The sequence below is a fragment of the Arachis ipaensis genome, chromosome B6, assembly GCF_059453495.1.
Source record: "Arachis ipaensis isolate K30076 ecotype BB chromosome B6, ASM5945349v1, whole genome shotgun sequence".
Classification (NCBI taxonomy): Eukaryota; Viridiplantae; Streptophyta; class Magnoliopsida; order Fabales; family Fabaceae; genus Arachis; species Arachis ipaensis.
The window spans coordinates 116,738,179-116,765,978 of record NC_142441.1 but is presented as its reverse complement, the minus strand read 5'-3'; the positions used below and the strand labels follow the sequence as shown (position 1 = coordinate 116,765,978).

Below are 27,800 nucleotides of genomic sequence, written 5' to 3'. Positions count from 1 at the left end.
TATCTTGGAGAAGAAATAGACTTGAGTTGAATAGAAAAACAATAGTACTTGTATTAATTTATGAAGAAAAGCAGAGCTCCACACCTTAATCTATGGTGTGTAGAAACTCCACCGTTGATAATACATAAGAATAGGCATGGCCGTGAGGCCAGCCTCCCAAAACGTGATCAAGTGTATGAAAGTATGAGTAAAAGATCTATATAATACAATAGTATAAGGTCCTATTTATAGAGACTAGTAGCCTAGGGTTTACAGAAATCAGTAATTAATGTAGAAATCTTCTTCCGGGCCCACTTGGTGTGTGCTTGGGCTGAGCATTGAAACTTCCATGTGTAGAGACTTTTCTGGGAGTTAAACGCCAGCTTTTGTGCCAGTTTGGGCGTTTAACTCCAGCTTTTGTGCCAGTTTTGGAGTTAAACGCCAGAATTCTTGAGTTGACTTAGAATGCCTATTTGGGCCATCAAATCTCGGGCAAAGTATGGACTATATATATTTCTAGAAAGCTCAGGATGTCTACTTTCCAACGCAATTGAGAGCGTGCCAATTGGGCTTCTGTAGCTCCAGAAAATCCACTTTGAGTGCAGGGAGGTCAGAATCCAACAGCATCTGCAGTCCTTTTTCAGCCTCTGAATCATATTTTTGCTCAGGTCCCTCAATTTCAGCCAGAAAATACCTGAAATCACAGAAAAACACACAAACTTATAGTAAAGTCCAGAAATATGATTTTTATTTAAAAACTAATAAAAATATAATAAAAACTAATTAAAATATACTAAAAACATACTAAAAATAATGCCAAAAAGCATATAAATTATCCGCTCATCAGCTAGCTATGGTTACCTTGCAGGTCTTAGTCAGGTGAAATCAGAAGGTTGTAAATTTGTGAGATCTAAACTAGGTTGACGTGAAAAGAATAAAATAAAATACTTTGTAAATTAAATGGAATCAGTAATAGGAATATGGTTAAGGATTGGAGTTGCTTTGTCTTTCTGAATTAACTCTGGTATTACTGTCTCTTTGCTTGTGAATGACTTCTTTTATGACAGGCTGTATGTGATCAATGCCATTGGCCGTGGTCATCAATCTCCTTTGCTTCAGATCAAACGTCGTATGGCCGCGATCATCTAATTTGAACGAGGGTGAGGCTCTAGCAGTTCATTCTCTTGGCGATCCTACTCAAAACGCCACAAATAAGGTTGAATCTTCTGGATCAGAGAATGCTGCTCCTTTGGGTTCTAGCCTCTACCATAGAGACCCTAATCTCCCCAAAAATTGGCTGAATTGGTGTCTCGAGAAGTTCCCAATGAAGTCATGGATTAGCCGTCTGAGAGATGTATAAAGATAGCTGGCGGTTCGTACTTTCCAGTCACGTATTCACATGAACCCAAGTAGACACGGGTGGTTGTCAGGAACACTGTCTTAGTATGATAAACAAAGCTGATTGTCACTGATTATCCTATTCACCATGTTGAAGAACGAGTATACATCTTAGAATTAAATCAAACATGGATCGAAGAGAAACAGTAATACTTTTATTAATTCACAAGACTCAGCAGGGCTCCTCTCCTCAACCTAGGAGGTTTAGAAATTCATACTGATAAGAAAATACAATGATAGAAATGAAATTATGGTAAATGATGGGCTGTGTAAAGTATATGCGTGGGTTATGTAAAATATCCCTTAAAAATACTAAACTAATGATTAGTAAGGGTAAAACAGTCTTTTTAGTACTAAAATTCACTTCTGGGGCCCACTTGGTGAGTATTTGGGCTGAGCTTTGATGAGATCCACGTGCTAGAAGGCCTCTAGGGCATTGAATGCTGGCTAGGGAGTCCTCTTTGGGCGTTTGGACGCTGGTCTCTGCTCCTTGGGCGCTAGATGCCTAGAAGGGGGGCAGGAAGCTGGCGTTGGATTCCAGTTTTGGGCCTTTTAATCTGAAGCAAAGTATAAATTATTATACATTGATGGAAAGCTCTGGAAGGCAGCTTTCCATAGCCGTTGAGAACACTCCATTTAGATTTTTGTAGCTTCAGAAAAGCTCTTTTGAGTGCAAGGAGGTCAGATCCAGATAACATCTATAGTGCTTTCTCTGTCTCTAAATCAGACTTTTACTCCAGCTCCTCAATTGCAGCCAGAAAATACCTGAAATTGTACAAAAACACAAAAACCCAAATTAGAATCCAAAAATATGAATTTAACACTAAAACCTATAAAAAATTAATAAAAGCTAAACAAAACATACTAAAAACTATATGAAAATGATGCCAAAAAGCGTATAAAATATTCGCTCATCACAACACCAAACTTAGACTGTTGCTTGTTCCCAAGAAACTAAAAACACAGTAGGATACAAATAAAAGTAAGATACAAATAAATTTCAAAGTTTCCAATGAAGCTCAGTTTCAATTAGATGAGCAGGACTTAGTAGCTTTTTGCTTCTGAATAGTTTTGGCATCTCACTATCCATTGAAACTCAGAAGTGTTGGCCTCTTTAGGAACTTAGAATCCAGATGCTATTATTGACTCTCCTAGTTCAGTTCTTTTTTATTCTTGAAAAGAACTTTCAGAGTCTTGGCCGTGACCCTAAGCACTTTGTTTTCCAATATTACCACCGGATACATAAATGTCACAGACACTTTAACTGGGTGAACCCTTTCGGATTGTGATTCAGCTTTGCTAGAATCCCCAGATAGAGGTGTCTAGAGTTCATAAGCACACTCTTTTTGCTTTGGATCACGACTTTAACCGCTCAGTCTCAAGCTTTTCACTTGACACCTTCACACCACAAGCACATGGTTAGGGACAGCTTGGTTGAGCTGCTTAGGCCAAGATTTTATTCCTTTAGGCCCTCCTAACCATTGATGCTCAAAGCCTTAGATCCTTTTACCCTTGCCTTTTGGTTTAAAGGGTTACTTGCTTGCTCTTGCCTTTTGGTTTAAAGAGCTAATGGCTTTTTCTGCTTATTTTTTTCTTTTTTTTCTTTTGCAATATGCTTTTTCTTTTTGCTGCTTTTTCTTGCTTCAAGAATCAATTTTTGGATTTTTCAGATTACCAATAATAGTTTTCCTTTTTTATCACTCTTTCAAGAGCCAACATTCTAAAATTCTAACTTCAAATATGCACTTTTTATTCATACATTCAAAAAATAAAAGCAATGCCACCACATCAAGATAATTGAACTATTCTTATTTTAAACTTGAAATTCACGTGTCTCTCAATTCTTTTCAAATAAAATTTTCTTTTAAGTGAGGTGAGAGATATATGAAACATTTTACATCTTAAGACATCAATGCAAATGATCTTGCAACAAGAACAAGAGAACAGATAAGACATAACAGAAAACAAAAAAAATAACAGGAAAGGGAGATAAAGAGAATGAGTCCATCTTTAATGGTGGCAGCTAGTGCTCCTCCTTGAGGATCCAATGTGATGCTTGATCTCTTCAGTGTCACTCTTTTGCCTTTGTTGTTCTTCCCTCATAGCCCTTTGATATTTTCTAATAGCTCTTTGATCTTCTCTTATTTCATTGAGGGTGGTGGAATGCTCTTGATGCTCTACCCTCAATTGTGCCATGTTAGTGCTTAGTTCTCCAAGAGAAGTCTGCCATTGATCCCAATAGCTTTGAGGAGAAAAATACATCCCTTGAGGCATCTCAGGGATCTCATGTTGAGGTGGCTGCACAGGCTCTTGTGCATGCTCTCTAGTTTGCTCCATCTTTTTCTTAGTGATGAGCTTGTCCTCCCCAATGGAGATATCTTCCACTATGACAATTCCAGCTGAATTGCATAGATGACTAATGAGGTGTGAGAATGCCAACCTTGCATAGGTGGAAGGTTTCTCAACTATCTTGTACAATTCTTGAGGAATCACCTCATGTACTTCCACCTCACTTCCAATCATGATGCAATGGATCATGATAGCCCTTTCAATGGTCACTTCTGACCGATTGCTAGTAGGGATGATGGAATGTTGGATGAATTCCAACCATCCTCTAGCTATGGGCTTCAGGTCAAGCCTTCTTAGTTGAATGGGATTGCCTTGGGAATCTATTTTCCACTGTGCTCCTTCCACACAGATGTCTGAGAGAACTTGATCCAATCTCTGATTAAAGTTGACTCTCCTAGTGTAAGGATGAGGATCTCCTTGTATCAGAGGCAAGTTGAATGCCAATCTCACACTTTCCGGGCTGAAATCTAAGATTCTCCCTCAGACCATGGTGCTCCAATTCCTTGGATTTGGTTTCACACTAGTGTCATAGTTTTTAGTAACACATGTATTAGCATAGAACTCTTGCACCATTAAAATTCCAACATCTTGAATGGGATTGGTTAGGACTTCCCAACCTCTTCTCCGGATCTCTCTTCGGATTTTCAGATACTCATTCTTCTTGAGCTTGAAAGGGACCTCAGGGATCACTTTCTTCTCTGCCACTACTCCATAGAAGTGGTCTTGATGGGCTTTGGTGATGAATCTCTCCATCTTCCAAGATTTAAAGGTGGCGGCTACTGTCTTTCTTTTCCTCTTTCTAGAGGGTTCTCCAACCTTGGGTGCCATGAATGGTAATGGAAAGAAAAAAAGTTAGGCTTTTCTAATACTAAACTTAAAACTTTGCTCGTCCTTGAGCAAAAATAAAGAAAAGAGAAGAATGGAGTAGAAGAAGAAGAAAATAGAAGGAGATAGAAGGAGAGAGAAGGCCCGGCCAAGTGGGATTTATGAGTGTATGAGAGGTGTGTGTATGGAGGGGTATGAAAAGGGGTATTTATAGGAGTGGGGTAGGGTTAGGTTCGGCCATGGGTGGGGAATTGGGTGGAAATTTGATTTTGAATTGAGTGGGAGTTAGTGGGAGTTATGATGGATTTGGAGAAGTGATATGGATGTGATTGGGCTAGGGTTTTTAGGGAAGTGTGTATGGGGAAGTGTGAAAGTAAGTGGGGTAGATGAAGATACTGTGGGGCCTACTGGTCCTAATAGGCTAAGGAATTTAGATTCCCTGCCATCTGCACTGGCGTTTGAACTCCCAGGGGCTGCTCCCTGGCTGGCGTTCAACTTCAACACACTCCATCTAGAGTGTTTTGTTTTCACTGCTGAACTATTCTGTCTCTGTTCTGACTGTTGCACATGATTATGAACCTAAGAAAATAACTTCAAAGAAAAATAAAATTAAGAAATAGAAATAATAAATAATTAATTAAGGTTGGGTTTCCTCCTAACAAGCGCTTCTTTAACGTCATTAGCTTGACGGTTAGCTTCTTACGGAGGTGAGTATGGGCTCAGATTTTCGCCCCTTATAGTGAACTTTCTTCCTGTCTTATCATGAATGAGCTCCACATGCTCTAAAGTTACGACACGACTCATTGTATGTGGTATGACTGGTTTCTTGGTGAAGACAACTCTCATAACAGGTGAGAGGCCTTCAGTTGGGACTTTTTTTTCCCTCCAGCCTTTAGGTACTTTCTTCTTAGTACTTTTGTGCTTAGAGCTTGTTGATGGCTGCCCAAAACCAAACTTAGAATTGATGCTTGGGGGCTCTGTAAAGCTCTGCACAGAAAGAGAAGGTTAGAATACTAGGTGTTGCACAATTATCTCTCTTTTAGAGGGAGAATTGGGATGAGGCATCTTAAACAAGATGTAGTCCTCCCCTAGTTGTAAAGTCAGTTCTCCCTTAGCCATATCAATGATAGCATTGGCAATGGCTAAGAAAGATCTTCCAAGGATGACAGAGTCATTCTCATCCTCTCCAATATCCAGGACTATGAAGTTTGCAGGGATGTAGTGGTTTTTAACTTTTACCAAGACATCCTCTACTAAGCCATATGACTTCTTCATTGTCTTGTTTGCCATCTCTAGTGAGATGTTTGTAGCTTGTACCTCAAGGATTCCCAGCTTCTCCATTACAGAGAGTGGCATGAGGTTTATGCTTGACCCTAGGTCACATAGAGCCTTCTTAAAGGTCATGTTGCCTATGGTGCAAGGGATCAGGAAGTGTCCAGGATCTGGAAGCTTCTAAGGTAGCTTCTACTGAACCAAAGCATGGAGTTCTTTGGAAAGCAATGGAGGTTCTTCCTCCAGAGGCTTTGTACCAATTAGCTTGGCATTCAGCTTTATAAGAGCTCCTAGGTACCGAGCAACTTACTCATCCCTAGTATCTTCATCCTCATAAGAGGATGAGTATTCATCAGAACTCATGCGCTGCAAAAGTGCATTTAAAGGAACCTCTATGGTCTTTATGTGAGCCTTGGTTTCCTTTAGTTCTTGGATAGGGGTTTCTTTAGTGGGCATTGAGCATTCAGAAGGTGTACTTTTACTGGCGTTCAACGCCAGCTCTGATATCTCTTTGGGCATTGAACGCCCATGTTGTGCACCCTTACTAGCGTTAAACGCCAGTTCCTCTATCCTTTTGGGCGTTGAACGCCCAGCAGGGATGTCCTTGCTGGCGTTTAACGCCAGCTTCCCTGGTTGGTTGGGTGTTGAACGCCCAGTGAGGGGTTCCTCACTAGCATTCAGTGCCAGAGTGCCTGCCTGTTTGGGCGTTGAACGCCCAGTGAGGGGTTCCTCACTGGCGTTCAGCGCAGGATTCTTGTATGTTTGGGCGTTGAATGCCCAACCAGTGCTTTCTGGCTGGCGTTCAATGCCAGCTCTGCTGCTAGGATGGGCGTTAAACGCCCAGTGAGGGGTTTCTCACTGGCGTTCAGTGCTAGCTTTGCTGCATGATTGGGCGTTGAACACCCAGTAATATACTCTTCACTCGCATTCAACGCCATCCCATTCTCTCCAAATTCGGCCTCAACCTCAGAGGTGATGGCCTTGCACTGTTTCCTTGGGTTTACCTCAGTGTTATTTGGAAGAGTGTCAGGAGGAGTCTCAGGAATTCTCTTGCTCACTTGACCAACTTGTACCTCTAAGTTTCTAATGGAGGACCTTGTTTCATTCATGAAACTATGAGTTATCTTAGAGAGGTTAGAAACCAGAGTAACTAAGTTAGAGAGGCTCTGCTTAAGGGTTTCCATGTTCCCTTGAGAAGATAGAAATGGTGGTCTATTGTTGAACCTATTCTGGTTCCTTCCACCTTGAATGTTATTGAAACCTTGCTGAGGTTTCTGTTGATCCTTCCATGAAAGGTTAGGATGAATCCTCTATGAAGGATTGTAGGTGTTTCCATAGGGTTCTCCCATGTAATTCACCTCTTCCATGGTGGGATGGTCAGGATCATAAGCATCTACATCAGGAGATACTTCTTGGGTACTGCCAGCTGCAGTTTGCATTCCAGTCAGATGCTGAGAGATCATATTGACCTATTGAGTCAAGATCTTATTCTAAGCCAATATGGCATTCAGAGTATCAACTTTAAGGACTCATTTCTTTTGAGAGGTCCCATGGTTTACATGATTTCTTTCAGAAGTTTATATGAATTGGTTGTTTGCATCCATCTCAATGAGTTCTCTTGCTTCTGTAGGCGTTTTCTTCAAGTGGAGTGATCCACCTGCAGAGCTGTCCAATGAAATTTTGGATATCTCAGATAGACCATCATAGAATATGCCTATGATAGACCATTCTGAGAGCATGTTAGGAGGACATCTTCTGATCAATTGCTTGTATCTTTCCCAAGCTTCATAGAGGGATTCACCTTCTCTTTGTCTGAAGGTTTGAACTTCTATTCTAATCTTGCTCATCCTTTGAGGAGGAAAGAATTTAGCCAGAAAAGTATTAACCAGCTTTTCCCAAGAGTCTAAGCTCTCTTTTGGTTGAGAATCCAACTATATCTTAGTCCTGTCTCTTACAGCAAAGGGAAAGAGCATAAGCTTGTAGACTTCAGGATTTACCCCATTGATCTTCACAGGATCACAGATTTGCAAGAATTCAGCTAAGAACTGATGTGGATCTTCCTTTGGAAGTCCATGGAACTTGTAGTTCTGTTGTAGAAGAGAGACTAACTGAGGCTTAAGCTCAAAATTGTTAGCTCCAATGGTAGGTACAGAGATACTTCTGCCATAAAAGTCAGAGGTAGGCATGGTGAAGTCACCAAGAACCTTTCTGGCATCTCCTTCAGGTTCGGCCATGTCTCCTATTTCTTGTTCACGATTTTCTGAAAGGTTCCTTCCGGAGTGTTGTGCTCTAGCTTGTTGTAAGCTTTTCTTTAAAGTCCTTTCAGGTTCAGGATCAAGATTAAAGAGGGATTTTTTATCTCTATTCCTGGTCATAAATAAGAAAAGAAGAAAATGACAAAATAGAAGCCAAATGGGAGTTCTTTGTTCAAGAACAGAGGACTCCTTGTGAGATGTGAAGAGAGAAGAAAAAGATAGAAGAAGTGAAGATGGAAGAAGGGGAAGAAGAATACTTTGAAAATAGGGGAAGAGGAGTTCGAATAAATAGAAGTAAATAGGAGAAGAATTAGAAATAGAAAAGATAAATAAGAATTAAAATATTTTTGTTTTTATTTTATTTATTTATTATTTTCAAAAATAAGGTTAATAAATTAAAAAGAATTGAAAATTAGTTAGTGAATTTTCGAAAATAGAAGAGAGAGAAGGAGAAGGAATTTTCAAAAATTAAGAGAGAGAAGAAGTAGTTAGGAAGTTTTGAAAAAAAAGAGAGAGAATATAGGTGATTAATTAAGAAAGATTTGAAAATAAAATAAGATAAGAGATAAGATAAGATAAGAAAATATTTGAATTTAAAATTTGAAAATAGAAAAGATAAGAAAAGATAAGATGAGAAATTAAAAAGATTTGAAACAGATTTGATTTTAAAAATTGATATTAGAAAAGATAAGATAAGAAATTAAAAAGATTTGAAAAAGATAAGAATTGAAATTTGATTTTTGAAAAAGATTTAATTTTAAAATTTGAAATTTGAAAAAGATAAGATAAGATTTTGAAAAAGATAAGATTTTTGAAAAAGATATGATTTTGAAAAGATTTGATTTTTGAAATTTTGAAATTAAAATCTGAATTTTTAATGAAAATTTTCGAAAATTATTTTAAAATAAAGATAGAAAAGATATTTTTTTTAATTTAATGAGGAAAGAGAGAAACAAGTAAAAGACACAAAACTTAAAATTTTTAGATCTAATACACCAAATTTTCGAAAATTTAAAGGAAAACACAAAGGGACACCAAACTTAAAAATTTTAAGATCAAAACAAAAAGAAAACACAAGAACACTTTGAAGATTGAGAAGAACACCAAGAACAAAACTCAAAAGACTCAAAGAACACAAGAACATGTAAAAGACACCAAACTTAAAATTTTTGAAAACAACACATACAATTTTCGAAAAATTCAAAGAAAAACACAAGAGGACACCAAACTTAAAGATTTGACACAAGATTTAACCAAAGAGACTATTTTTGAAAGAAAGACTCAAAGAAAATGAAAATTACCAAGAACAAAAACAAAAAGACTCAAACCAAAAACAAAGATTTAATAAAGAAAGCTAAGGATTCTTGAAAATAAAAATTTTTGAAAAAGGTTTTTGAAGAAGTTTTAAAATTTTTGGAAAAGAAAATAAAAAACAGGTAAGACTCAAACCATGAACAAAGATTAAATAAAGAAAATAAAAGAAAATAGAGAAGATTAAACCAAGAACCAATATTTTTATGATTTTTCGAAAATAGAGAAGAAGAAAATAAGAATAAAAGACTCAAATAAAATAAAAATTACCTGATTTAGGAAACAAAAAATTCTGTCAGTTGTCCAAACTCGAACAATCCCTGGCAACGATGCCAAAAACTTAGTGCACGAATCCCTACACTCTGTACAACTGTACCAGCAAGTACACTGGGTCGTCCAAGTAATACCTGAGCAAGTCAGGGTCGATCCCATGAGGATTGTGGTTTGAAGCAAGCTATGGTTCACGTGAAATTAGAAGGTTGGATTTGTGAGATCTAAACTAGGTTAACGTGAAAGGAATAAAATAAAATACTTTGTAAATTAAATGGAATCAGTAATAGGAATATGGTTAAGGATTGGAGTTGCTTTGTCTTTCTGAATTAACTCTGGTATTACTGTCTCTTTACTTGTGAATGACTTCTTCTATGGCAGGCTGTATGTGATCAATGCCATTGGCCATGGTCATCAAGCTCCTCTGCTTCAAATCAAACGACGTATGGCTGATGAGCGGATATGTTATACGCTTTTTGGAGTTAATTTCATATAGTTTTTAGTTTATTTTCATTAGTTTCTAGGTAAAATTCATATTTCTGGACTTTACTATGAGTTTGTGTATTTTTCTGTAATTTCAGGTATTTTCTGGCTGAAATTGAGGGAGCTGAGCAAAAATCTGATTCAGGCTGAAAAAGGACTGCTGATGTTGTTGGATTCTGACCTCTCTGCACTCAAAATGGAATTTCTGGAGCTACAGAAGTCCAAATGGCGCGCTTCCAATTGCGTTGGAAAGTAGACATCCAGGACTTTTCAGAAATATATAATAGTCCATACTTTTCTTAAGGATAGACGACGTAACCTGGCGTTCAATGCCAGTTCCATGCTGCAGTCTGGCGTCCAGCGCCAGAAACAAGTTACAAGTTGGAGTTCAATGCCAGAAAAGGATCCAAAGCTGGCGTTGAACACCCAAAACAGCCCTATGCACGTGAGAAGCTTTAGTCTCAGCCCCAGCACACATCAAGTGGGCCCCAGAAGTAGATTTCTGCACTATCTATTATAGTTTACTCATTTCCTGTAAATCTAGGTTACTAGTTTAGTATTTAAACAACTTTTAGAGACTTATTTGGTATCTCATGACATTTTTAGATCCGAACTTTGTAATCTCTGACGGCATGAGTCTCTAAACTCCATTGTTGGGGGTGAGGAGCTCTGCTGTGTCCTGATGAATTAATGCAAGTATTTCTATTTTCTATTCAAACATGCGTGTTCCTATCTAAGATATCCATTCGCACTTCAACATGAATGTGATGAACGTGACAATCATCATCATTCCCCCACGAACGCGTGCCTGACAACCACTTCCGTTTTACCTTAGAATGAATGAGTATCTCTTGGATCTCTTAATCAGAATCTTCGTGGTATAACCTAGATTGATGGCGGCATTCATGAGAATCCGGAAAGTCTAAACCTTGTCTGTGGTATTCCGAGTAGGATTCTGGGATTGAATGACTGTGACGAACTTCAAACTCGCGAGTGCTGGGCGTAGTGACAGACGCAAAAGGATAGTAAATCCTATTCCGGTACGATCGAGAACCTGCAGATGATTAGCCGTGCGGTGATAGCGCACCTGCATCCTTTTCACTGGAAGGATGGATGGTAACCATTGACAACGGTGATCCACCAACACACAGCTTGCCATAGGAGGACATGCGTGCGTGAATCAGAAACAGAGGAAAGCAGAATTTCAGAAGACAAAGCATCTCCAAAACTCCAACATATTCTCCACCATTGCACAATAAGTATTTATATTTATGTTCTCTCTCTTTTTACAATTGAACTTGAAAAACACTGTTATTGGCATCCTGACTAAGAATAATAAGATAACCATAGCTTGCCTCAAACCAACAATCTCCGTGGGATTCGACCCTTACTCACGTAAGGTATTACTTGGACGACCCAGTGCACTTGCTGGTTAGTGGTACGAGTTGTGAAACGTGTGATTCACAATTCGTGCACCAAGTTTTTGGTGCCGTTGCCGGGGATTGTTTGAGTTTAAACAACTGACGGTGAATCTTGTTGCTTAGATTAGGAAATTTTTGTCTTTTGGGTCAGAGTCTTTTATTTTCTTTTCAAAAATTTTTCAAAAATATTTTTTCTATTAAATCTCGTGCCAAACTTCAAGTTTGGTGTTTTCTTGTTGATTTTTCTTTGTTTTTCGAAAATTTATTTTGGTTTTCTAAAAATTTTAAGTTTGGTGTTATTTCTTCATGTTCTTGTGTTCTTGTGAGTCTTCAAAGTGTTCTTGAGTTTTCCTTGTGTCTTGATCTTAAAATTTTTAAGTTTGGTGTTCCTTGGTATTTTCCCTCCAAAATTTTCGAAAACAAGGAGCATTAGATCTAAAAATTTTAAATCTTGAGCTATCTTATTGTTTCTCTCTTTCCTCTTTAAATTCAAAAATATCTTTTCTCTCTATTTTTAAAACAAATTTTCGAAATTTATTTTAAAAATTCAGATTTTTTTTATTTTATTTAAAATCTTTTTCAAATCATATCTTTTTCAAAACTTCCTGACCACTTTCTCTCTCCTCATTTTTTCGAAAATCTTCACCTCTTTTTTTTTAATTTATTTTATTTTCAAAATAATTAAATAAATAAATAAAAATATTTTTTTTATTTTACATCATCTCCCTTTCTCCATCATGGATCTAAGTGGAAATGAATAGTCCAGGAGGACTCTGGGGTCATATGCTAACCCCTCTACTACTTCATATGGGAGTAGTATCTGCATACCCTCCATTAGAGTCAGTAGCTTTGAGTTGAATCCTCAGCTCATTATCATGGTGTAGCAAAGCTGCCAGTATTCCGGTCTTCCACAGGAAGAACCTACAGAGTTTCTGGCACAGTTTTTACAAATTGCTGACACAGTACATGATAAGGAAGTAGATCAGGATGTCTACAGATTATTACTGTTTCCATTTGCTATAAAAGACCAAGCCAAGAGGTGGTTAAATAACCAACCTAAGGCTAGAATAAGGACATGGAAACAGCTGACAGAAAAATTCCTGAATCAATACTTTCCTCCAAAACAGATGACACAGCTAAGGCTGGACATCCAAGGCTTTAAACAAGGAGATAATGAATCTCTTTATGATGCCTGGGAGAGATACAGAGAGATGCTACGAAAATGCCCCTCTGAAATGTTTTCAGAGTGGGTTCAGTTAGACATCTTCTATTATGGGCTTACAGAAAGAGCTCAGATCTCTTTAGATTGCTCAGCTGGTGGATCTATCCACATGAGAAAGACAATTGAAGAAGCTCAAGAGCTCATTGACACAGTTGCTAGAAATCAGCACCTGTACCTAAGCAGTGACTCTTCCATGAAAGAAGAGGTTAAAACAGTAAATGCTGAACTCAGTCTTGCAGAGCAAGCTGCTGAATTCAATCAGCAATTGAATTTTCTAACAAAGCAGTTAGCTGAATTCAAGGATAAACTACAAGAGACAGGGATGGCTAATATAAACATGGAAGTACAATTAAAGCAAACAAAGCAGCAGCTGTCAAAACAAATAATAGAAGAATGCCAAGCAGTTCAATTAAGAAGTGGGAAAGCACTAAGTACCCCACTTCAAGGCAGCAGGAAACCAAGAAATGAGCAAACCACCCAAAATCCATCTGAGGATAGTAAGAGCCCAGGGAAAAATAATTCTGGCACCAAAACGCCAGAAGTTGGGTGGAAGGCTGGCGCTGAATGCCCAGACCATGCTCAGGACTGGTGTTCAACGCTAGAAACAAGCAAGGATCTGGCGTTGAACGCCCAAAGGAAGCACAGTTCTGGCGTTCAAACGGCAGGAACAGATGAGGAGCTGGCGTCTAACGTCACTCCAGCTTCTAACTCTGGCACTCAGTTGCCAGTGAGGGATCAGACACGCACAAGTGCTGATGACAACCCATCTAAAAAGGCTTCTTCAACCACTTCTGTAGGAAATAAACTTACAGCAACTAAGGTTGAGGAATATAAAGCCAAGATACCTTATCCTCAAAAACTCCGCCAAGAGGAGCAGGATAAGCAATTTGCTCACTTTGCAGATTATCTCAGGACTCTTGAAATAAAGATCTCATTTGCAGAGGCACTTGAGAAAATACCTTCTTATGCCAAGTTCATGAAAGAGATCTTGAGTCATAAGAAGGATTGGAGAGAAACTGAAAGAGTTCTCCTCACTGAAGAATGTAGTGCAGTCATTCTGAAAAGCTTTCCTGAAAAGCTTAAAGACCCTGGGAGTTTTCTGATACCATACACATTAGAAGGTAATTGCATCAAGACAGCTTTATGTGATCTTGGAGCAAGCATCAAGCTAATACCTGCATCCACTATCAGAAAGCTTGGTTTAACTGAAGAAGTTAAACCAATCAGGATATGTCTCCAACTTGCTGATGGCTCCATTAAATACCCATTAGGTGTGATTGAAGACATGATTGTCAGAGTTGGGCCATTCGCCTTTCCCACTGACTTTGTAGTGCTGGAAATGGAGGAGCACAAGAGTGCTACTCTCATTCTAGGAAGACCTTTCCTAGCAACTGGACGAACTCTCATTGATGTCCAACAGGGGGAAATAACCTTGAGAGTTAATGAGGATGAGTTTAAGTTGAATGCTGTCAAAGCCATGCAGCATCCAGACACATCAAAAGACTACATGAAAGTTGATCTTATTGACTCTTTAGTAGAAGAGATCAACATGGCTGAGAGTCTCGAATCAGAGTTGGAAGACATCTTTAAAGATGTTCAGCCTGATTTGGAGGATTCAGAGGAAAGGAAAGAGCCTCTGAAATTTCCTCTGGAAGAGGAAAAACCTCCCAAACCCGAGCTCAAACCATTATCACCATCCCTAAAATATGCATTTCTGGGAGAAGGTGACACTTTTCCAGTGATCATAAGCTCTGCTTTAAATCCACAGGAAGAGGAAGCACTGATTCAAGTGCTAAGGACACACAAGACAGCCCTTGGGTGGTCCATAGGTGACCATAAGGGCATAAGCCCAGCTAGATGCATGCACAAAATTTTATTGGAGGATAATGCTAAACCAGTGGTTCAACCACAGAGGCGACTAAATCCTGCCATGAAGGAAGTGGTGCAGAAAGAGGTCACCAAATTACTGGAGGCTGGGATTATTTATCCTATTTCTGATAGCCCCTGGGTGAGCCCTGTTCAAGTTGTCCCCAAAAAGGGAGGCATGACAGTGGTTCATAATGAAAAGAATGAACTGGTTCCTACAAGAACAGTTACAGGGTGGCGCATGTGTATTGACTACAGAAGGCTCAATACAGCCACCAGAAAGGATCATTTTCCTTTACCATTCATAGACCAGATGCTAGAAAGATTGGCAGGTCATGATTATTACTGCTTTTTGGATGGCTAATCAGGCTATAACCAGATTGCAGTAGATCCCCAGGATCAAGAGAAAACAGCATTCACATGTCCACTGGAGTGTTTGCTTATAGAAGGATGCCATTTGGGCTGTGTAATGCGCCTGCAACCATCCAGAGATGCATGCTCTCTATTTTCTCTGAAATGGTGGAAAAATTTCTGGAAGTCTTTATGGATGACTTCTCAGTATATGGAGACTCATTCAGCTCCTGTCTTGATCACCTGAAACTAGTTCTGAAAAGATGCCAAGAGACCAACCTGGTTTTAAAATGGGAAAAATGTCACTTTATGGTGACTGAAGGGATTGTCCTTGGGCATAAAATTTCAAACAAAGGAATAGAGGTGGATTAAGCAAAAATAGAGGTAATTAAAAAATTACTACCACCTGCTAATGTTAAGGCAATCAGAAGCTTTCTGGGGCATGCAGGATTCTATAGGAGGTTTATAAAGGATTTTTCAAAAATCGCAAAACCCCTGAGCAATCTACTAGCTGCTGACACGCCATTTGTGTTTGACACAGAGTGCCTGCAGGCGTTTGAAACGCTGAAAGCCAAGCTGGTCACAGCACCAGTTATTTCTGCACCAGACTGGACATTACCATTTGAGCTAATGTGTGATGCCAGTGATCACGCCATTGGTGCAGTATTGGGACAGAGGCATGACAAGCTTCTGCATGTCATTTATTATGCTAGCTGCGTTTTAAATGATGCCCAGAAAAATTACACAACCACAGAAAAAGAATTGCTTGCAGTGGTTTATGCCATTGACAAGTTTAGATCATACTTAGTAGGATCAAAGGTGATTATGTATACTGACCATGCTGCTCTTAAATATCTACTCACAAAGCAGGATTCAAAACCCAGGCTCATAAGATGGGTGTTGCTTCTGCAAGAGTTTGATATAGAAATAAGAGACAGAAAAGGGACAGAGAACCAAGTGGCTGATCATCTGTCCCGGATAGAGCCAGTGGAAGGGACGTCCCTCCCCTCTCTTGAGATCTCTGAGACTTTCCCGGATGAGCACTTGTTTGCCATTCAGGAAATACCATGGTTTGCCGACATTGCAAACTATAAGGCTGCAAGGTTCATACCTAAAGAGTATAACAGGCAACAAAAGAAAAAATTAATCACTGATGCAAAGTACTACTTGTGGGATGAACCCTATCTCTTCAAGAGATGTGCAGACGGAATAATCCGTGGGTGTGTGCCTAGAGAAGAAGCACAGAGGATCCTATGGCATTGCCATCGATCACAATATGGAGGCCATTTCGGAGGTGAGCGAACAGCCACCAAGGTCCTCCAATGTGGCTTCTATTGGCCCACACTCTATAAAGATTCCCGAGAGTTTGTACGTAACTATGACAGTTGCTAAAGAGCTGGTAATCTGCCTCATGGTTACGCCATGCCTCAACAAGGAATCTTGGAGATTGAGTTGTTTGACGTATGGGGAATTGATTTCATGGGGCCTTTCCCACCATCATACTCAAACACTTATATTCTGGTGGCAGTTGACTATGTATCAAAATGGGTTGAGGCCATTGCCACACCCACCAATGATACTAAAACAGTGCTGAAATTCCTCCAGAAACATATATTCAGCAGGTTTGGTGTCCCCAGGGTACTAATCAGTGATGGGGGCACTCACTTTTGCAACAAATAGCTTTACTCTGCCATGGTCCGGTATGGGATTCGCCACAAGGTAGCGACTCCATATCATCCACAGATAAATGGGCAAGCTGAAGTCTCTAACAGAGAACTAAAAAGAATCCTGGAACAGACTGTAAGTACCCGTAGAAAGGATTCGGCACGAAGCTTGGATGATGCTCTGTGGGCTTACAGAACAGCATTCAAGACTCCTATAGGGACCTCTCCATACCAACTTGTGTATGGTAAGGCATGCCACCTGCCCGTGGAACTGGAACATAAAGCCTACTGGGCAACCAGATTCCTAAACTTTGATGCCAAATTAGCTGGAGAAAAAAGATTGCTCCAGCTAAATGAGCTAGAGGAATTCATATTCACTGCTTTCGAAAATGCCAAGCTTTATAAAGAAAAATAAAAAAAGTGGCATGACAGAAAGCTGTCATCTAGAATCTTTGAACCAGGACAAAAGGTTCTGTTGTTTAACTATAGGCTCAGGCTATTCCCTGGGAAACTGAAGTCCTGGTGGAGGGGACCATATGTGATTACAAGTGTATCACCATATGGTTATGTGGAGCTTCAAGATATTGATTCTGACAAGAAGTTCATTGTTAATGGATAGAGAATCAAGCACTATCTTGAAGGCAATGTTGAGCAAGAGTGCTCAAGGCTGAAGCTAGATTAAAAGCTCAGCAAGGTCCAGCTAAAGACAATAAAGAAGCGCTTGCTGGGAGGCAACCCAGTCATGGGGTATCACTTCCTCTAAGCATTTTGCCCTATTCTTGATTTTATTTGTTTATATAAAGTTCACTGATACTAAGGTAAAGAGTCAATTGTATAAGTTCACAGGGTTACAGAAGGATTCTGCACACAAAACAGAGAAAAAGAGCTCACTGGCAAGAAAACGCCAGTAAGAGTCTGTTTTGGGCGTTCAACGCCCAAAAAAAGCATCCACTGGGCGTTGAACGCCAGTAAGGATAGCCATCTGGGCGTTAAACGCCAGAAAGAAGCTCATTCTGGGCGTTTAACGCCAGATTTACAGCGTCCTTGGCGTTCAGAAAAATGCCCAGTGACAAAGGAGTTCCTGGCGTTCAACGCCAGAAAGAAGCAGCAGCTGGGCGTTGAACGCCCAGGAGAGGTAGCATTTGGGCGTTGAACGCCTAAAACATGCAGCGTTTGGGCGTTCAAACGCCAGGATGGTGGAGAGGAGGTGAATTCGTTTTTACTTCACATTTTTCATTCTAAACTACATTTTTCATGTTTCAATTCATGATTTCTTGCATAAACATGTTAAGAACCCTGATTTCTAAAATCCCTAATTTCTAAAAATCCTATTTTAAAAATATCAAATGTATCTTAATTCATAAGCACAAATCCTTTTTTCAATCCAATTCAACTCTTTTTCAAAAAATTTTCAAAGCAAATCTATCTCTTTTCATTCAAAATCTTTTCAACTAATCAATATCTTTTTCAAAACTCCATATTATCTTTTTCAAAAATCCAATTTTATCTTTTTCAAATATCTTTCGTATCTCTTCAATTTTAAACTATATCTTTTCTTATCATGCTTAATTTTTTTTTAAAATCATATCTTCTATCTTATCTTTCTCCCAATTTTCGAAAACCCCCCCTCCCTTTTAAAAACCCATTTGGCCTCCTTGCTCTCATCCACCATCCTACACTAGCTCTCCTTCTATCCCTCTCCTTTCTTTTCTTTTGCTTGAGGACAAGAAAACCTCTAAGTTTGGTGTGTTTATCCGTGATCACTAAACCATACCCACTAAGATCATGGCCCCTAAAGGAAAACAACCCACTCCAAGAGGCAAGAAAGAGAGTGTTCCAAAACCACTTTGGAATCAAGGAAAGTTCTTAACTAAAGAACATTCAGACCATTATTACAAAATAATGGGTCTAAGATCAGTGATCCCGAAAGTTAGATTCGATCTGAAAGAAGACGAATATCCGGAGATCCAGGAGCAAATCCGAATCAGGAACTGGGAGATCCTAACCAATCCTGAAACGAAAGTGGGAAGGAATATGGTCCAGGAGTTCTATGCTAATATATGGCATACAAACAGGCAAAGACTATCTGGATCTACTATCTATGACTATCGGACCTTGGTCAGAGGAAAGATTGTTCATACCCACCCTGACAAGATCAGGGAGATCTTAAAGCTACCTCAGCTGAAAGATGATCCAGACTCCTTCAATAAGAGAATGATGAGAACAGACAAGGGCCTGGATAATATTCTAGAGGATATATGTATCCCTGGAGCCAGGTGGACCACCAGCACGAAGGGTGTCCCAAATCTACTCAAAAGAGAAGATCTCAAACCAGTCGCCAGAGGATGGCTGGACTTTATTGGGCATTCTCTGCTGCCCACTAGCAACCGTTCTGAAGTCACTATTAGAAGAGCAGTGATGATCCATTGCATCATGATGGGAAAAGAAGTGGAAGTCCATCAACTGATTTCAACTGAATTCTACAAAATTGCAAATAAAAATTCTAAAGATGCCAGGTTGGCTTATCCAAGCTTGATTTCTATGCTCTGCAAGGACGCTGGAGTAAGGATGGGAATAGCCGAGTATATCCCAGTTGAGAAGCCAATCACCAAAGCATCAATGGAAAAACAACAAGCACAGGATGACCCCATCAAGAAGAGAACACAGGAAATTCTCCCAGAAATCCCTCAATCTGAATATTGGGAGTATCTTGAAACATCTATTACCAAGATGCAAGAAGCTATGGAACAAATGCAGAAAGAACAGAAGGAACAAAGCAGCATTCTTTGCTATCTGCTTAAAGAACAGGAGGAGCAAGGGCGTGATCTAAGGGAATTGAAGCGCCAAAAATTAGCTCTTGAAGGGCCAAGCACCCCGCAGATTAGAGGAACATCCACTTCTCAGAACAAAGGTTGTTAAATTCCAATCTTAGCCTTAACTCTGTGATAACTGTTTTTATTTTAGCTTTACCTTAGGAGTCACATAGTAGTAATTAGTATCTATATTTTTGATTTTATCTCCAATTAAGCTATAATTTAATTTTATCATCATCATTAAACATGAATAAAATAGAAGAATTCCTTTAGAATAAGAGGCAATATTTTTTGAGTTTTTAATAAGAAAAATTCTAATTATTTACATGTGGTGGCAATGCTTTCTGTCTTTTGAATGAATGCTTGAACAGTGCATATGTCTTTTGAATTTGATGTTTAAGACTGTTAAATATGTTGGCTCTTGAAAGAATGATGAACATGAGACATGTTATTGATAATCTGAAAAATCATAAAAATGATTCTTGAAGCAAGAAAAAGCAGTGAATACAAAAGCTTGTAGAAAAAAAAAAGCAAGCAGAAAAAGCCAAAGCTCTCAAAACCAAGAGGCAAGAGCAAAAAGCCAATAACCCTTAAAACCAAAAGGCAAGGGTAAATAAAAAGGATCCCAAGGCTTTGAGCATCAGTGGATAGGAGGGCCTAAAGGAATAAAATCCTGGCCTAAGCGGCTAAACCAAGCTGTCCCTAACCATGTGCTTGTGGCGTGAAGGTGTCATGTGAAAACTTGAGACTGAGTGGTTAAAGTCAAGGTCCAAAGCAAAAAGAAGAGTGTGCTTAAGAACTCTGGACACCTCTAATTGGGGACTTTAGCAAAGCTGAGTCACAATCTGAAAAGGTTCACCCAATTATGTGTCTGTGGCATTTATGTATCCGGTGGTAATACTGGAAAACAAAGTGCTTAAGGCCACGGCCAAGACTCATAAAGTAGCTGTGTTCAAGAATCAACATACTGAACTAGGAGAATCAATAACACTATCTGAATTCTGAGTTCCTATAGATGCCAATCACTCTGAGCTTCAATGGATAAAGTGAGATGCCAAAACTGTTCAGAAGCAAAAAGCTACTAGTCCCGCTCATCTAATTAGAATCTAAGCTTCACTCAAAAACTCTGAGATATTATTGCTTCTTAAATTATTTGTATTCTATTTTATTTATCTAGTTGCTTGAGGACAAGCAACAGTTTAAGTTTGGTGTTGTGATGAGCGGATATGTTATACGCTTTTTGGAGTTAATTTCATATAGTTTTTAGTGTGTTTTAGTTAGTTTTTAGTTTATTTTCATTAGTTTCTAGGCAAAATTCATATTTCTGGACTTTACTATGAGTTTGTGTATTTTTCTGTAATTTCAGGTATTTTCTGGCTGAAATTGAGGGAGCTGAGCAAAAATCTGATTCAGGCTGAAAAAGGACTGCTGATGCTGTTGGATTCTGACCTCTCTGCACTCAAAATGGAATTTCTGGAGCTACAGAAGTCCAAATGGCACGCTTCAAATTGCGTTGGAAAGTAGACATCCAGGGCTTTCCAGCAATATATAATAGGCCATACTTTTCTCAAGGATAGATGACGTAAACTGGCGTTCAATTCCAGTTCCATGCTGCAGTCTGGCGTCCAGCGCTAGAAACAAGTTACAAGTTGGAGTTCAACGCCAGAAAAGGATCCAAAGCTGGTGTTGAACGCCCAAAACAGCCCTATGCACGTGAGAAGCTTTAGTCTCAGCCCCAGCACACACCAAGTGGGCTCCAGAAGTGGATTTCTGCACTATCTATCATAGTTTACTCATTTCCTGTAAATCTAGGTTACTAGTTTAGTATTTAAACAACTTTTAGAGACTTATTTGGTATCTCATGACATTTTTAGATCTGAACTTTATAATCTCTGACGGCATGAGTCTCTAAACTCCATTGTTGGGGGTGAGGAGCTCTGTTGTGTCCTGATGAATTAATGCAAGTATTTCTGTTTTCTATTCAAACATGCGTGTTCCTATCTAAGATATCCATTCGCACTTCAACATGAATGTGATAAACGTGACAATCATCATCATTCTCCCACGAACGCGTGCCTGACAACCACTTCCGTTCTACCTTAGAATGAATGAGTATCTCTTGGATCTCTTAATCAGAATCTTCGTGGTATAAGCTAGATTGATGGCGGCATTCATGAGAATCCGGAAAGTCTAAACCTTGTCTGTGGTATTCCGAGTAGGATTCTGGGATTGAATGACTGTGACGAACTTCAAACTCGCGAGTGCTGGGTGTAGTGACAGACGCAAAAGGATAGTAAATCCTATTCCGGTATGATCGAGAACCTGCAGATGATTAGCCATGCGGTGACAGCGCACCTGGATCCTTTTCACTGGAAGGATGGATGGTAACCATTGACAACGGTGATCCACCAACACACAGCTTGCCATAGGAGGACATGCGTGCGTGAATCAGAAACAGAGGAAAGCAGAATTTCAGAAGACAAAGCATCTCCAAAACTCCAACATATTCTCCACCATTGCACAATAAGTACTTATATTTATGTTCTCTCTCTTTTTACAATTGAACTTGAAAAACACTGTTATTGGCATCCTGACTAAGAATAATAAGATAACCATAGCTTGCTTCAAACCAACAATCTCTGTGGGATTCGACCCTTACTCACGTAAGGTATTACTTGGACGACCCAGTGCACTTGCTGGTTAGTGGTACGAGTTGTGAAACGTGTGATTCACAATTTGTGCACCAATGGCCGCAGTCATCCAATCTGAACGAGGGTGAAGCTCTAGCAGTTCATTCTCTTGACGATCCTACTCAAAACACCACAGACAAGGTCGAATATTCCGGATCAGAGAATGCTGCTCTTTTGGGTTCTAGCCTCTACCACAAAGACCTTAATCTCCCCAGAAATTGGCTGAACTAGTGTCTCGAGAAGTCCCCAACGAAGTCGTGGATTACCCGTCTGAGAGATGTATAAACATAGCTGGCGGTTCGTACTTTCCAGTCACGTATTCACACAAACCCAAGTCAACACGGGTGGTTTTCAGGCACGCTGTCTTAGTATGATGAACAGAGCTGATTGTCACTGATCATCCTATTCACCATGTTGAAGAACAAGTATACATCTTAGAATTAAATCAAACACAGATCAAAGAGAAACAGTAATACTTTTATTAATTCATAGGACTCAATAGGGCTCCTCCCGTCAACCTAGGAGGTTTAGAAACTCATACTGATAAGAAAATACAATGATAGAAACGAAATTATGGTAAATGATGGGCTGTCTAAATTATTTGCATGGGTTATGTAAAATATCCCTTAAATACTGAACTAATGACTAGTAAGGGTAAAACAGTCTTTTTAGTGCTAAAATCCACTTCTGGGGCCCACTTGGTGAGTGTTTGGGTTGAGCTTTGATGAGATCCACGTGCTAGAAGGCCTCTAGGGTGTTGAATGCTGGCTAGGGGGTCCTATTTGGGCGTTTGGACACTGGTCTCTGCTCCTTGGGCGCTGGACGCCTAGAAGGGGGCAGGAAGCTGGCGTTGGACGCTAGTTTTGGGCCTTCTAATTTGAAGTAAAGTATGGACTATTCTATATTGCTGAAAAGCCCTGGAAGTCAGATTTCCATAGCCATTGAGAATGCTCAATTTGAACTTCTGTAGCTCTAAAAAAGCTCTTCCGAGTGCAAGAAGGTCAGATCCGGACAGCATCTGCAGTGCTTTCTCTGTCTCTAAATATGACTTTTGCTCCAGCTCCTCAATTGCAGCCAGAAAATACCTGAAATTGTACAAAAACACACAAACTCAAAGCAGAATCCAAAATTATGAATTTAACACTAAAACCTATAAATAATTAATAAAAATTAAACAAAACATACTAAAAACTATATGAAAATAATGCGAAAAAGCGTCTAAAATATCCGCTCATCAGTATCCTTCCTGGGAATTTATACGTGCCTGGTCACCCTTACGACGTAGGATCAACAGAGTATCGAGTTTCGACTTGGAACACGTGGTGGCAAGCCACGATACTTTACCCAGGAAAACTCGTATCTCAGATAAATAAAGAGCATAAGCCTTCAAAACATTCATATCCATTCATAATCATTGCACAACTATTCATTATAGCCATGGCATCACATATACTTCACTTCTTTATACTTTTCATACATAATTCATCATTTTTCCACCTTACTTCACCCTTAAGTTATCATCTTTTCCTAGCTTCATCTCATTACTAGGCATACCACTAAGATCTAGGGGCTAAATGAGTGAAAATAGAGGTTTAGAGGTTCAAAATTAGGTTTTAAAATACAAAATTCATTTTGCTAAATACAGGGATCACGTGTACGCATGGGCCACGCGTATGCGAGATGCCAAACCCAGAAGGGTTGGTTGCATCGCGTGCAGGTGGTCGCGTACACAACCCTCAAAAGTCACTACTCGCGCTTGCATACGCGAGATGCCAAACCCAGGGGTTGATCGCGTCGCGTGCAGTGGTCGCGTACGCATGGTATGCAGAGTGGCAAAAATGCTGAATGCTGCAGAATTTCAATTTTGTCCTCCGAACTTCCGACACACATAACTTTTTGGTTATAAAACATTTTCCATCCGTTCTTAGAACGGCATAAACTTCACGGACCCAATTTTCATATCAAATAAGTTTGAAACAATTTGGGGATCCGGAAGCCCAGTTATGACTCGCCCTCGGCCAAAAATCAGTTTTTCACAAAAGTTCTTAAACTTCTATTTTCACCAAAACCAAACTCAAAAATCAACCTTCCATACACAAATGAAATAGCACCAAAACCTCCACATCCTATCATACTCAACCATTCCTCAATTTTAAACGATCTTTTGCATCAATTTCTCAATTATACCAACAAGATTATCAATATATCACCACCTACTCATATTTATTCATATCAACATGTAAATCATCATTAACTCGTCACTTAGCATCCTATTTTCGTCATAAACAATAATCACCCAATAATTACTCAATCCATATCAATAAATATCATCAAAGGTACTAAGCATTTAACATACTCATGCATTCCAACATATCCTATGGTCATCTAGCCTAAGTTTTCACAAGACATTATATATTAAATACAAGAAACCAAAATCATACCTTGGCCGTTTTTCTCGTATAACCCAAGGCAACACAAATAAGCAAGATCTCAAGCTTCACCACCAAAATCAACAATCCAATGACTCAATCAAGTTTTCATCTCCTCAATGGTGCTCCAAAACACAATTACACACTACCTATGCACATTACCACATCCATATACAAATTTTCAATACCTAACACACAATAATCCAAGAATCCACAAGGTTTAGAGAGCCCTTACCTTACCCGTGCCTCAAATGAGCAAAACCCGCTAATCCATCAAGTTTAATTTGAGCCTAAACATCATGACATCAAGTTTTAACAACTAAACCCCCAAAATTTTGAAAATCATGGGAATTGAGAGGCTGAGATGAGAGATGGGTTTTCTTACCGAAATTGGTTACCGGACTTTGTAGAGCTCGACGCACTGGACGTGTGGCCGCAAATGATGCGGCGATCAGAGCTCGGAGTGAGAAGATATGGTGCTTTGAAGTGGAACCAAGGGTTTGTTTTCTTTCCCTTGTTCTTGAGCTTGCTTTCAGTGTTCTTGCTGAATGAGGAAAGAAGAATGATTCTTCTTTAAGTTATTAGGGTGATGGGTTAGGCCTTGGGTCCAATATGGGCCCGGTTCTTCCAGTTTTGTCTGTTTGGCCCAATCTTTAGCCAAATTCTTTAAAATTAGTGTCAAAATTCTTATTTTAATTAGCTCTATATTATTAAACTATAAAATTCATATTTTTAATTTTTTTATTAAAAATTAATTTATTAATTAATTATCTGTTAAATTTATGGGGTTTATATTTTTATTAAAAAATTATAAAATAACAAAAAAAATTAAAATAGTAATTAATATATAACAAAACCAATGAGGCCCACTTTCATGTAACTTAACTCTTATTTGGCCCAAAAATGGTTGTGTTTAAGAAAACACAAGGACCACATGAAATCTGAAAAGAATAATTGGCCCATATGAATTTGAACTTAAAACCAAATACCAAATACCACGTTCCAAGATGATGGCTCTTCACTTGCTCAAAATTGTCTCATCCTGACCTGAGAGACAAAAAATCTCAAACAGCATATTAGCAATATTAGAACAAAGAATGATAACTAAGAATGCCTAAATTAATTCTTAATTTACAAAACTTGTCCTCAGCCAGTGGTTTAGTGAATATATCAGCTAATTGTTCCTCTAATTTAACAAATTAAATATTAATATTACCCTTTTGAACATATTTTCTTATTAAGTAAAATCTCACTTCAATGTGTTTTGTTCTGGAGTGCAAAACTGGATTTTTGGAAATATTAATTGCACTCATATTATCACACAACAAGAAAATGTTATCAACTTTCAATTTATAATTAGCCAATTGAGTTTTCAACTATAACAATTGTGAACAGCAAGACAAAGTAGCAATGTATTTGACTTCAATAGTGGAAAGTGTCACTGTAGACTGCTTCTTGCTTGACCAAACATTCAAGGATCTGCCCAGAAAATAGCAAATACCAGAAGTACTCCTTTTATCAACTCTATCTCTGGCAAAATCTACATCACAATAAGTAACTATAGAAAATTCATCAGACCTAGGATACCATAAACCAAAGTTGGATGTGCCATGAACATATCTAATGATTCTTTTAACTGTAGAAAGATGTGACTCTTTTGGTTGTGATTGAAACCTTGAACAAATTTCAACGCTTTGCACAATATCAAGTATAGAGGATGTTAAGTTCCTAAGGGAGCCTATCATGCCTCTATACCTAGTCTCATCAATATCTTTCTCAGTTTCACCTTTTTCTAACTTAGAATTAGGGTGCATGGGAGTTTTCATGGGTTTGACATTCTCCATACCAAACTTCTTAACAAGTTTCTTGGCATACTTCTCTTGGTGAATAAAAGTTTTATTTTGAGTTTGTTTAATTTGAAGCCCAAGAAAAAAAATTAAGTTCACCCATAATACTCATGCCAAATTCACTAGTCATGATTTTTCCAAAATCAGCACAAAGTGATTCATTTGCTGAGCCAAAGATTATGTCATCAACATAAATTTGAATTAGGATGAAAGAATCAGTAGAGTTTTTAATGAATAGAGTAGTGTCTATGGTGCCTCTTTGAAAACCATTTTTCAAAAGGAAAGAACTAAGTCTTGCATACCAAGCTCTTGGAGCTTGTCTTAACACATAAAGAGTTTTTGAAAGTTTAAAAATATGATTTAGAGATTTTTTATTTTCAAAACCTGGACCTGTGCCACATACACTTCTCTATCAATCACACCATTTAAAAATGTATATTTCACATCCATTTGAAATAGTTTAAAGCCACAGTGGGCAGCATATGCTAGAAAAAGCCTTAAAGCTTCCATTCGGGCCACAAGAGTGAAGGATTTATCAAAGTCTATCCATTCTTCTTGATCATATCCTTTCGCCACCAATCTTTCTTTGTTCCTAGAAGTGACTCTATCTTCACCCAATTTGTTCCAGAAAATTCATTTAGTTCTGGGCATCTTCTTTCCAATAGGATTAGGAACAAGAGTCCACACTTGATTCTTCTCAAATTGTTTAAGTTCTTCCTCCATAGCCTTTACACAATAAGGATCTTCAAGTGCTTCTTTGATATTTTGAGGCTCAATTTGTGATAGAAAGGTCAAATTCATTTCTTTAATATACTTTCTAGAGGAGGATCAAGTTGTGACACCTTAAGAAATATCCCAAGTGATGAATTCTTGTGGATAGTTCTTCGAAAATATTCATTCACAGGGTCTTGAGGATTTAGGAATAGATTCGGGTAAGCTAGGATTAATGGAACTGGTATTCCTATGGATTTCACCAATTACGGGAGATAAAATGGAATTGTCTCCTGCAAAATCGTCTGTAGTAGCTGAATCAGGCTCAGGTTCCCCAAAATTATCCTTTTCTTGATTTTTGGCTTCGTTTTTGTTGTTCTCCACTTGATTTTCTGAATCACAGTCTTCCAAAATATTTTGAACAATGTTAGAATCACAAAATATAACATGTATGGACTTATTAATGATTCTAGCATCTTGATGGTAAACTCTATATGCTTTGCTAGTTGTGATGTAACCTACAAATATACATTCATATGCTTTTGGATCAAACTTTCTTAAATTTTCTTTTGTGTTTAAAACAAAGCATTTGCATCCAAAGATACGAAAGTAATTCAAATTTGTGGGTTTTCTTTTCAAAGTTC

General features: G+C 38.6%; 1 non-coding gene across 1 annotated transcript; it reads left to right on the top strand.

Annotated features, from left to right (window-relative positions):
- The first annotated feature begins 7,557 nt into the window (after positions 1-7,557).
- Positions 7,558-7,664, top strand: LOC148562427 (small nucleolar RNA R71). The gene has a single exon (XR_015887421.1). It is a non-coding gene; the product is annotated as a small nucleolar RNA R71 (small nucleolar RNA).
- The last annotated feature ends 20,136 nt before the right edge of the window (positions 7,665-27,800 follow it).